This window comes from Lepisma saccharinum, chromosome 2 (assembly GCF_977018435.1).
Source record: "Lepisma saccharinum chromosome 2, izLepSacc3.1, whole genome shotgun sequence".
Lineage (NCBI taxonomy): Eukaryota > Metazoa > Arthropoda > Insecta > Zygentoma > Lepismatidae > Lepisma > Lepisma saccharinum.
This window is the reverse complement of record NC_139230.1, coordinates 80,964,258-80,976,422: the sequence shown is the minus strand read 5'-3', so window position 1 is coordinate 80,976,422 and position 12,165 is coordinate 80,964,258.

The window sequence follows — 12,165 nt, the reverse complement described above, 5'->3', positions numbered from 1 at the left end:
ACAGACACAGAAAATGGTTCTAGATGTAATAATTCTATACTCAATAATAGCTATACTTAGGTACAAATCCCCGCACAGACACATGTTTCAATAGATATTAATTAACAGAGCTGTGCTGTACTGATGTTGCTCAGACACATAGGAGCATAGAACTGTTATGAATAAGATTGAAGAATAAAATAATTTCTATATCAATAGTCTATACTTATTATCCCTATCCCTGTGCTACTGTAATTAGGTACAAATCCTTGATATTTGTTAGATGCGATCCTAACTGAGCTGTGCTGATATTATTAGGCACTATGAAAATTCTCACAGAGCTGTACAGGAACAGGTTTCAAATCTCACAGACACAGAGCTGTACAGCTTGGAACTGATTGGGAACAAGGTTTCAAATCTCACAGACACAGAGCCTTGCTGATATTTCTACAACATGGAACTGTTATGGGCAGGAATTGTTAGATGCACTCAATATTCCTATCTATTATAAACACAGAGCTGTTATGGATATGGAGGTGAAGAATTGAATGAATCTCTAACAAAGCTATGTTGCTGTACAAATCCCACACAGACACAGAGCTGAGCATGGAACTGTTATGGAATTGTTAGATGAGATTTGTTTGTGAAGAATTAAATAATTTTTAAATTTATAAAATATACCTATCTCTAACAGAGCTGTGCTGTTTTGCTCTACATAGACACAGAGCTGAGCATGGAACTATTATGGAATTACACAAAAATGTTAAGGATATAGATGTGAAGAATTAAATATTCTGTCTCTAACAGAGCTGTGTTATTTTGATATTATTAGGTACAAATCTCCACACAGACACAGAGCTGAGCATGGAACTGTTATGGAATTGTTAGATGAGATTTGTTTGTGAAGATCTTTTATAGAGCTGTGCTTGCCTCACACAGATACAGAGTTGAGCATGGAATTGTTATGGAATTACACAGAGATGTTATGGATATGGATGTGAAGAATTGAATATTCTGTCTCTAACAGAGCTGTGTTGTTTTGATGTTATTAGGTACAAATCCCCACACAGATACAGAGCTGAGCATGGAACTGTTATGGAATTGTTAGATGAGATTTGTTTGTGAAGATCTTTAACAGAGCTGTGCTTGTCTCACACAGACACAGAGCTGAGCATGGAACTGTTATGGAATTACACAGAGATGTTATGGATATGGATGTGAAGAATTGAATATTCTGTCTCTAACAGAGCTGTGTTGTTTTGATGTTATTAGGTACAAATCCCCACACAGACACAGAGCTGAGCATGGAACTGTTATGGAATTGTTAGATGAGATTTGTTTGTGAAGATCTTTAACAGAGCTGTGCTTGCCTCACACAGACACAGAGCTGAGCATGGAACTGTTATGGAATTGTTAGATGAGATTTGTTTGTGAAGAATGAAATAATTTTTAAATTTATACTTAATATCCCTATCTCTAACAGAGCTGTGTTGTTTTGCTCTACATAGACACAGAGCTGAGCATGGAACTGTTATGGAATTGTGAAGAATTGAATATTCTGTCTCTAACAGAGCTGTGTTGTTTTGATGTTATTAGGTACAAATCCCCACACAGACACAGAGCTGAGCATGGAATTGTTAGATGAGATTTGTTTGTGAAGAATGAAATAATTTCTAGATGTTTCAATACTCAATATCCCTATCTCTAACAGAGCTGTGCTTGCCTCACACAGACACAGAGCTGTTATGGATATAAATGTGAAGAATTAAATGTCTCTAACAGAGCTATGCTGTACTGATGTTATTAGGTACAAATCCTCGCACAGACACAGAGCTGAGCATGGAATTGTTAGATGAGATTTGTTTGTGAAGAATGAAATAATTTCAAGATGTTTCAATAATAATATAATTAAATCTATACTCAATATCCCTATCTCTAACAGAGCTGTGCTGTACTGACACACAGACACAGAGATGTTATGGATATAAATGTGAAGAATTAAATGTCTCTAACAGAGCTGTGCTGTACTGATGTTATTATTTACAAATCCCCGCACAGACACAGAGCTGAGCATGGAATTGTTATGGAATTGTTAGATGATATTTGTTTGAAGAATAATTTCTAGATGTTTCAATAATTAAATCTATACTCAATATCCCTATCTCTAACAGAGCTGTGCTGTACTGATGTTATTAGGTACAAATCCCTGCACAGACACAGAGCTGAAAAGATAAGCAACAGAGTTGTGCTGTACTGATGTTTATCCCCGCACAGACACAGAGCTGAGCGGAACTGTTAAAGAATTGTTAGATTAGATTGTTTGTGAAGAGATGTTTCAATAATAATATAAATCTATACTCTAACAGAGCAATGCTGTACTGATGTTACTAAGTACAAATCCCTGCACAGACACAGAAAATGGTTCTAGATGTAATAATTCTATACTCAATAATAGCTATACTTAGGTACAAATCCCCGCACAGACACATGTTTCAATAGATATTAATTAACAGAGCTGTGCTGTACTGATGTTGCTCAGACACATAGGAGCATAGAACTGTTATGAATAAGATTGAAGAATAAAATAATTTCTATATCAATAGTCTATACTTATTATCCCTATCCCTGTGCTACTGTAATTAGGTACAAATCCTTGATATTTGTTAGATGCGATCCTAACTGAGCTGTGCTGATATTATTAGGCACTATGAAAATTCTCACAGAGCTGTACAGGAACAGGTTTCAAATCTCACAGACACAGAGCTGTACAGCTTGGAACTGATTGGGAACAAGGTTTCAAATCTCACAGACACAGAGCCTTGCTGATATTTCTACAACATGGAACTGTTATGGGCAGGAATTGTTAGATGCACTCAATATTCCTATCTATTATAAACACAGAGCTGTTATGGATATGGAGGTGAAGAATTGAATGAATCTCTAACAAAGCTATGTTGCTGTACAAATCCCACACAGACACAGAGCTGAGCATGGACCTGTTATGGAATTGTTAGATGAGATTTGTTTGTGAAGAATGAAATAATTTTTAAATTTATAAAATATACCTATCTCTAACAGAGCTGTGCTGTTTTGCTCTACATAGACACAGAGCTGAGCACGGAACTGTTATGGAATTACACAGAGATGTTATAGATATGGAATTGAATATTCTGTCTCTAACAGAGCTGTGTTGTTTTGATGTTATTAGGTACAAATCCCCACACAGACACAGGAACTGTTATGAAGGAATGAAATATTAAGATACTTAACAGAGCCTTGCTGAGCATGAAACTGTTATGGGAATTGTTAGATGTGAAGAATAGAGCTGTTATAAAATGTGAAGAATTGAATGAAATAATATTTATACCCATCTACTCTGTCTCTAACAAAGCTAAATCCCCACACAGACACAGAGCTGAGCATGGAACTGTTATGGAATTGTTAGATGAGATTTGTTTGTGAAGAATGAAATAATTTTAAAATCTATACTTAATATTCCTACAGAGCTGTGCTTGCCTCACACAGACACAGAGCTGAGCATGGAACTGTTATGGAATTGTTAGATGAGATTTGTTTGTGAATTTTTAAATTTATACTTAATATCCCTATCTCTAACAGAGCTGTTATGGATATAGAGGTGAAGAATTGAATGAAATAATATTTATACCCATCTACTCTGTCTCTAACAAAGCTATGTTGCTGTACAAATCCCACACAGACACAGAGCTGAGCATGGAACTGTTATGGAATTACACAGAGATGTTATAGCTCTAACAGAGCTGTGCTGTACTGATGTTATTAGGTACAAATCCCCACACAGACACAGAGCTGAGCATGGAATTGTTAGATGAGATTTGTTTGTGAAGAATGAAATAATTTCCAATAGATCTATACTCAATATCTAACAGAGCTGTGCTGTACTGACACACAGACACAGAGATGTTATGGATATAAATGTGAAGAATTGAATGAAATAATATTTATACCCATCTACTCTGTCTCTAACAAAGCTATGTTGCTGTACAAATTCCACACAGACACAGAGCTGAGCATGGAACTGTTATAGAATTGTTAGTTGTGAAGAATGAAATAATTTTTAAATCTATACTTAATATTCCTACAGAGCTGTGCTTGCCTCACACAGACACAGAGCTGAGCATGGAACTGTTATGGAATTGTTAGATGAGATTTTTTTGTGAAGAATGAAATAATTTTTAAATTTATATAATATCCCTATCTCTAACAGAGCTGTGCTTGCCTCACACAGACACAGAGCTGAGCATGGAACTGTTATGGAATTGTTAGATGAGATTTGTTTGTGAAGAATAAAATAATTTTTAAATTTATATAATATACCTATCTCTAACAGAGCTGTGCTGTTTTGCTCTACATAGACACAGAGCTGAGCATGGAACTGTTATGGAATTACACAGAGATGTTATAGGTGTGGAATTGAATATTCTGTCTCTAACAGAGCTGTGTTGTTTTGATGTTATTAGGTACAAATCCCCACACAGACACAGAGCTGAGCTTGAGAAGAATGAAATAATTTCTAGATGTTTCAATACTCAATATCCCTATCTCTAACAGAGCTGTGCTTGCTTCACACAGACACAGAGCTGAGCATGGAACTGTTATGGAATTGTTAGATAAGATTTGTTTGTGAAAAATGAAATAATTTTTAAATTTATATAATATCCCTATCTCTAACAGAGCTGTGCTCAGAAATAGGCCACAAGTGGACCGGAAGTGGACCGGAAGTGGACCGGAAGTAGGCAAACCGGAAGTGGACCGGAAGTGAACCGGAAGTGGACCGGAAGTAAATATGTGTGGGTGTGGGTGGGTGTGGGTGTATGTGGGTGGGTGTGGGTGTGGGTGTGGGTGTGTGTGTGTGTGTGTGTGGGCAAAAAAAATATCAAGAGAGGCATATTTTTAACAAATTTATGGACAACAATCTCACAGAAGTGCCTTTTATAAGTGTAGGCAAATCAATCTGAGGGGGCTCATCATTTGTACACTGTAGCTTCGGGAAATTCCCGAGGGCATTTTTACAAAAATCTTGGATTAGACGGGGTGCTACACTTGAGCAAAAAACTCATATGAGCATGTTGAGCTTGTTTTAAGTGTGGCCAATTCTGCCCGAGGGGGGCTCATCATTTGTTGTCCTGGTTGTGGTACCAAACACACTACTATTGTACTTAATTGAAAGTTCGATGACATCAATGTGGTTGCGTATATTTACCGATACGTTTCCACCGCAAAATCCACCCAATTTGTCTCGACTAACAAAGAACCCTATGCATTTACGAATCTTTGTACAAGAATGGAGTTATGTGGAGTTTCCCATGTATTTGGGGGAGAATACTCTGTCAAAACATTTTCATGAACATTTTCAACAACATACCTTGCAGAAGACCCGAATAGAGAAAAAAATTCCTAGTGTTCGTTTGGTCAAATGTATGGCGTAATCTCCACAAGCCTTTCCTTGACACGGACATTCGAAGTTTGTGGTATACCCTGGTGCATGACCTAGTTCCAACAAATGTTAGACTAAATGAAATAAAAATATTACCAACAAATGAGTGTAGACAATGTGGAGAGGTGGATACAAACGAACATCGCCTTTTCTCATTATGTGCCTTGCCAAAATATGTCGTATATCGCCACAATGCTTTCAAGCAAAAATTTGTATATTACCAGACTTCAAATGTTTCCCAATGCAGAAACAAAATACCGTTGTATGGCTAATAGCACATACAATATATTATGTATACAGCAAAACGTTTGAACCAAATATCACCCTATATACAATGTATCTCAAAAGATCTAGATGTAAGCAATAAAAAAAAATGTCCCATTGTCACAATATTTTGGTAAATATCTGGATGTAATGTAATTGTATATATACATGTAGAAAAAAATCCATAGATGTAAACAGAATAGAGAAATAAAAAAATAAAAAGTGGTTAGCACAAGTGTAAATTTTTTTAAAAAAAAAAAGTCTGTAGCGCGTCTGACTACCATGCTAAAAGTCATGGCATGGGTACCTGGGGGAAACGCAAGGGGGTAAAGGCGGTCAGGGGCGTGAAGCTGATCACATCATCCCCACTCAAGACCGGATCAAGAAAGTATGGGGCGTTACCCCCACACTCCCTATACGCCTTCATGGCGTGGTGCTAAGCACAGGGGAGCACTTTACCTTTACTTTTTTTATTACAGTTCACCTGTTCTATACATATTGCAATATTGATTACAACATGGAGCTCACAAACCTTATTTAAGGACATACACATTAATACGACTATAGAGACAAGTTTAGTTATTCTGTTTGAATTTTTGTGAACTATAACAGAAAAAAACTAGTTAATAGGTTAGGTAGGTCAGGTTTAGTGTTGTTAGCGCAGCTTACTCAGCAGAGAAAAATACTCATAACTAGAGCCCGTAAGTTTGGCAAAATGCCTCTTTTTATCTACTGCATATATTGATAAAATTTTTCCGGATGTACGTTTATTATGTTGTTTCGAATGTTTTAGAAGCCTTTTCATTTTGCCTATTTTGCCTATTTGAAACCCCACTGCCTATTTTTAATTATAATGCCTTTTTTTGCCTTTTGCAATGAAATTTGAACATTTTCTTTTAAAAAAATGTGTAAATAAATTATTTTTCTCCCAAAAAAATTGGCATTTATTTTTCTTCCGTTTATTATGTGAATAATTTTCGCATTATTTAAGTAATATTGAACTCACGTATGTTTCAACATTGCTGAAGGAGAAAAGTGTGTTTTTAAAAAAAATAGTATTTCATGCTGAGTTAAGATATTGCCTTTCCGTTAACATGTCCTTGTGAAAACCTGTTGCAGAACACCTGCACAATTACGTCATCACGTCCAGCGTCCGTGTCAGGAGGTTATTGACAAGAAACAGCACTAATGCCCAAGGGCCTTTGCATGGATTCCAAAATCAAGTTCTCTATCTTTAGTTTAGTTCTGGACTTTGGAAGGAAAGGATCGTGTAGTTGTCATCATGCCGAAATTTAGTGTGCTATTAAGTGGTAAGTTACATGGTTACGTGCATGAATTTGGTGAAAGCACATTTTTGACAGATGGTACTATTCTTCTCTGCAAGATATGTGAAAAAACATTCAACCATGAGAAAAAAATACTTTATATCTCAGCATGTGTCAACAGCAAAACATAAATCTGCAGTTGCCAAAAAGGTTGGACAGAAGAAGATATCCCTAATTTCAACAGTGGGCACTTCATCCAACAGGCAAAGCTTTCATGGAAGCAGGGATACCTTTCTGGAAAGTGGAAAACAAGTCACTGAGGAAATTCCTGGAGAAATACACTAAAGAAACGGTGCCGTCGGAATCTACGCTGCGGAAAACATATTTAAGCATCTGCTACAAAGAAGCTCTGCAAAGAATTCGTGCTGAAGTTGGTGGAAAGAAGGTTTGGATTTAAACAGATGAAGGTACTGACGCTATGGGACGCTGAATAGCCAACGTCATCATATGAACTATGGAACCAACATGCGTCGTCATTTCTTCTCACGTCAGAACAACTAGAGAGAGCCAATGGTTCGTCAATAGCTCAGTTATTCTCAAATTCCCTACTTCTGCTCTGGCCAGATGGTGTACATCATGATGACATGTTACTTTTTATCAGTGATGCAGCTCCCTATATAAAGAAGGCTGCCATAGCATTGAAAATTCTCTTCCCGAACATGCTTCATTACACATGTGTAGCCCACACAATGCACAGAATCGCCGAAAAAGTTAGAGTGTTGCACCCAGAAGTGGACAGGTTGATTTCGAACACAAAGAAGATATTTCTGAAATCTCCCTCTCGAACCCGAACATTTCAGGAAGTTGCACCTGAGCTTAGTTTACCTCCGCAACCAGTCTTGACGAGATGGGGAACCTGGATATCAGCAGCTATATATTATGCTAACAACCTTGAAAAAATCAGTGAGGTGATCGATGCTCTTCCAGAAAATGAAGCGGCTTCAATTCGTGAAGTGAAAAACTCCTGTGCTATTCAGAACTGAAGAATGAACTGTCGTTTATTTTTGCACATTATGGTGCATTGCCAGAGACAATTACAAAGCTAGAAAAAAGAGGTGAGACTCTTGTAGCATCCATGAAGCATCCATGAAAATCTTCGAGGAATCTATGCAGCAGATGATGGAAGTGTCAGGAGAAAAGGGGTCAGCTGTTGTGGAAAAGTGCAAATGGGTAGTGAGTGCAAATGATGACTTGAAACAATTGAAAACAATTTGTGATATTCTAAAAGGTGAAAATGCTGTTATCGAAATGAGTCCAGCTACATTTGCTTGTTTTATGTATGCTTCATTGACATTTTGCCAGAAATTATAGATAAAAGTAAGTGACTTTCAAATGTGCCTTTTTCAGTTTATTTTGCCTTTTTTCCCCATTTTAGTGCCTATTTTCCACATTATAAATGCCTTTTTGCCTGCCTATTTTAACAAAAATAAATGCCTGAACTTCCGGGCTCTACTCATAACATAAATGCTGATTTCCAAGTTGCTAAAGCTGTCGCTAGCCTCTCGTATGGCAGACACCTTTCTCTCATATCTTTCAGGTTTGATTTGTAACAAAAGATAAGAGCAAAGAGCAACAGCTGCTGCGTTGTAATTATCACCTCAACTTGAGTACGGGTTCTTGACGCTCATATGTATTGACAGGCTTGAAAATGCATGCCATTGTATAAATTCAAGGAAACAACTGCCAGTTAGTCCTTACGGTAGGCTCAGGAAGATTTTTGTTTGTCTTTGGCAGGGAGCTAATGAGACAACAAAGAATAATGGCCAGCACACGCAATGTACCGTTCTTCTAATATGTCTGTTATTTCTTTATGCTGTTTTATGACTGTGTGAAACACCTGATGAGGATACAGGACAAATTGCAAATGTATATAAATCCAACTTCTAAGTGATCGTTGCTTCTGCACTTCAAGGATATTGCAAGAAAGTGTATGATAACTACTGGGTGCTCGGAAATTCCCCTTACAAACTCCTAGGGCAAGTAGAGGGGACTGAGTAGACAATACTTGGAATAGGAACCCATGTCCGGAGACGTACCGTTTCCGTGCTACAACCATGACAATGTGTCCGATGTGCCTGTGTTGGTATGCAACCGGGTAGGCAGTATTTGACGTTAGAAGATCACCTGATGGCACAACAAATAATAAAACTAAATAAATAATAATACAAATTGTTGCGTTCCACTGTCGACACAGGTGTTGATCAATGAAGAGTACGTTTCTTTTTGGTTACCTTGGCATCGTTACCAAATAAATTTGTTTGTATTATGGGCTGAGTCCCACTTCTGTACCTTACGTAACACCTCATTTGACATGGTTGTAATAAATTATGTCACTTTAGGTCGTCAGGTGATCTTCTGACGTCATGTACTGCCTACCCGGTTGCATACCAACACAGGCACATCCGACACGTTGTCATGGTTGTATCACGGAAACGGTACGTTTCCGGACATAGGTCCCTATTCCAAATATTTTCTACGCAGTCCCCTCTACTTGCACTAGGAGTTTGTAAGGGGAATTTCCGAGCACCCTGTATATGTATATGCAGGGTGTCCACATGAAACCTCCCTTGATTTCAAATTACAATTGTGAGAAAACTATTCTACATTGAACCTTGCTGTTTGCGGCATCATTTAAAGCATCTCAAAAGGTTTTTATTTTATTTTATTTTTATTAGTGCACTTCTACATGGGATTCTTTCGTAACCCTCAAAATGTCTAGCCGATACTCGATCTCGACCCATGTGCGAACTAGCATGTCAGGAGTGATGGAGATGATGGCATTCTCAATTCTCCTGCTGATATCACGAAGGTCACGTACAGGTGAAGTGTAGCCCGTATATTTACATAACTCCACAAGAAGAAATCCAGAGGTGTTCGAGGGACAAACACTCCCAGTGGCTAGGAACCAAGACTTAGTTGTCTTTACGTCTGGTGGCTCCCGTTCAAAAGCACGTCTGAAATACCTTTGAACTGAAATTGGCGATTTTGTTTCCGCATACCATACATACCATACTCTTGTGCTGGCGTCATCGTTGCTAATTACTCAGCACAAAAAACAAAAAAAAAGTTGCTTTACATGATGTCACAAACCGCAAGGCTCTATGTCGAATAGGCTAATTTCCTCACAATTGCAATTTGAAATCAGGGATGTCTCATGTCGAAACCCTGTATGTATTATATATATTGTTAATTATGGATAATTTTAAGGTTACACATATCATGGTGGCAAGTGGTGTTTGGAAACAAAGAAAACAAAATTTCTTGAATTGATGTCATGTTTAGAGTGTACTCTACTTAAACCACGCAATACAAATGAACTATCAGAAGTTTTTAAATCTGGTTTTATGTAATACTGTGACACAGACATTGAATGTAAAATTGTCAAACTTCATCCTCCTTTTATTGTACGTTAATAAAGGATCTCTGCTAGTACAGAATCTGACCTGGGTTAATGATAACACGGTATCAATTGAGTTACCCTAATTATAATCAACTTCATGTGGATATGAAAAATATTTTATTCTTTTCTAATGACGATACTGGCATTTATGATTTAGTCCATGATTTGTGAGATCATATAAATTCTGAAACATGGAGCATCAATAGGTAATGGACAATTGCCTAATTTTATTATGAAAGGCTGTGCTGAAATTTTTGCTCCTATACTGTATTATGTAAAATTTATAAAAGATCGTTGGAGAAAGAGTAAAGTCCCAATAGGTGGACATTTGGAGGAATATTGCCATTATCATATCTATTACTAAAAGTGCGAATGCAAACAAAATTTATATTTCTATTTCTATTCTAGATAGGCTACGTGTGCAAAAAATAAGTCTATTTTAATGTGAAATGTTAGTTGAGTGACAATCGACAGTTTTCTTAATGTAATAAGTCTGTGATGAACAATTTATCTTGCTTGACAGAAAGTATATATTTGTGAAGTAATGAATAGCGGAAATCAAGTCGATACAAGTTTATCCATAGCATTAAGTGAAGTACACAACTAATTTGTTTCGTTCTAGTGTATAAAAAAATGATTAGTAAAATTTCTACGTATTGAATTACACTCCAGTTATGTAAATGGTTTCAGAGTTACTTGAGTAAGAGGACATTTATTGAAAACATCAAAGTGTATTTGTCTAAAACTGGTAAAATTAGTTAAGGCATTCCACAGAAAACTTCTCTTGGCACATTATTGTTTCTTCAAATTATTAACGATGTAGCTAGTCTCATAATGGACAGCGAGTATTTATTATTTCCTGATGACTTTAAACTCTATAGGCCTAGTGTAAAGTAAAATCAAGCTAACGAGAGAAACCTTCATGAAAATTTGAACTGGTTGCAACTACGTAAATGGTGTCTTCATATTGATAAAATAAAACTATTGAGTTATTCGAGAAAAAAGAAACAATACTCATCCTGCGATCATATAAATAATCATTATGTGCAACCAAGTGAAAAGTCTTAGTGTGATATTTGACATGAAATTGGCATTCCATTACCATATTAATCCTGGGTTCGAATCCCGGTCTGGCCGTGGGTGTCCCTTCATCAATTTAATCATATCATCACTCATCGTCATCTTTGCGATTAGCCAAAAGTGGCAGAAATCCGAAGAAAAATAAGCCAATGAATCAATCAACCAATCATGAATTTTTAAGAATAAAGTCAAAATTTCATGATATTTTAAATCTTAGAAACGTCTTAATAATAACAAACTTTTGATACTTAAGCCATTACTTGATTTTCTTCTTTGATATGGAATTGGACCACAGCATAGCATAAATTCAATGGAGTGTGTACGTAAGATATAAGATTTCTGTATTATCAAATTGGATAGGATTATTATGAATATTCAAATGTATTAGAAAAATAGGATTGGTGGCAGTAAGTGATGTTTTATTTTAAGTATAATTTGTGCACAAATAGGTTAATAGGGACTGCACCTACAGTTTAAAGTGGAATTAGAACCTATCACCACCGAGTACCGTACCCAGGACCCCTTGATTACAGGGTAAAAACGTTACCAATACGATTTCTGAAAATAGGAGATCGCAGCTTGATAACAAATATATTGACAGTGGATTGTCTGAATAAATTGTTTGTCTATTCTTACTGTTA